Raw genomic sequence first — 1,009 nt, 5'->3', positions numbered from 1 at the left:
CTGTGCAGGGACAGGAGCTGCACTCAGAGATCCACGGGGATCCCTCCTGTTGGGAAGGATGAAAGTTTGACAAGAAAATATGAAAGTTTGACAAGATACATGTGCTTAGCAGAAAGATTTTAAAATGTAGAGTCTGATGTAGGAATAGAGATGGAAGCAAGTTTTGATATAGAAGAACAGAATTGCTGAGCCAGTCTTACTGGATAACCAAGGGCATGTTAGTTAGAAGGGGTTTTGATGACTTAGAGCAAAGGATAAACCCACTCCAAACAAAAAGATGTTTTTACCAAGCAGAAAGAGAGCACAGGCAAACAAGTCAGCAAAGCTGCAAGTAGAAAAAAGGTCTCAGAATTTTCCACTGCAAGAAAACAGAAAAACAACTTCTAGTTTAAACTGTAATGTACTGACTTTTAGTGACTGGAGAATAGTGACATGGATGTCATAATTACAGTAGTTATGATAGGCTATAGGTAATAGTTAAGGTATAGATTGGTTCTACTGTATTAAGATGCTCAGCAAAGAACAGTATATAATGCAATGTAACCAAAACCAAGGGGTCTCCAGGCCTGCCTGTAGCTGGAGCTGACAGCTGTAGGCACAGCTCTGTCACCCACCACCCTGGACTGCTGTAACCTCTTGGATGGAATAAACTGCATTTTGGAGAGCCCCTGGAGTCCTGCATCTCTCATTTAGGCTCTTACACCTCTCAGTTCAGGACCATCTCTGATTTCATTATTCCTGCTCCTCCTTCTTCCCCAGTATTGGGAAATCCTTGCCAAGGTGGGACCTCTGGGCTCAGGGAGATGCTCCAAGGTTGGTCCTGCTGGTGTGCTGCTTCTCTGCCCCGCAGCCAGGAGCAGCAAGATCTGCTCCTGGGGCAGCAGGTGTGGAGCTGTTCTATTCAATTCTTCGGGACATGGGCATGAAGGGATCACACAACCACATCCCACAGGCAGGAAAACAAGAGAACCAGGAGAACAAGACATTCTCAAGAAGGAGAAAAATTAAA

The sequence above is a fragment of the Geospiza fortis genome, unplaced genomic scaffold, assembly GCF_000277835.1.
Source record: "Geospiza fortis unplaced genomic scaffold, GeoFor_1.0 scaffold29, whole genome shotgun sequence".
In the NCBI taxonomy this organism is placed as follows: Eukaryota; Metazoa; Chordata; class Aves; order Passeriformes; family Thraupidae; genus Geospiza; species Geospiza fortis.
Note: the sequence above shows the minus strand (reverse complement) of the source record.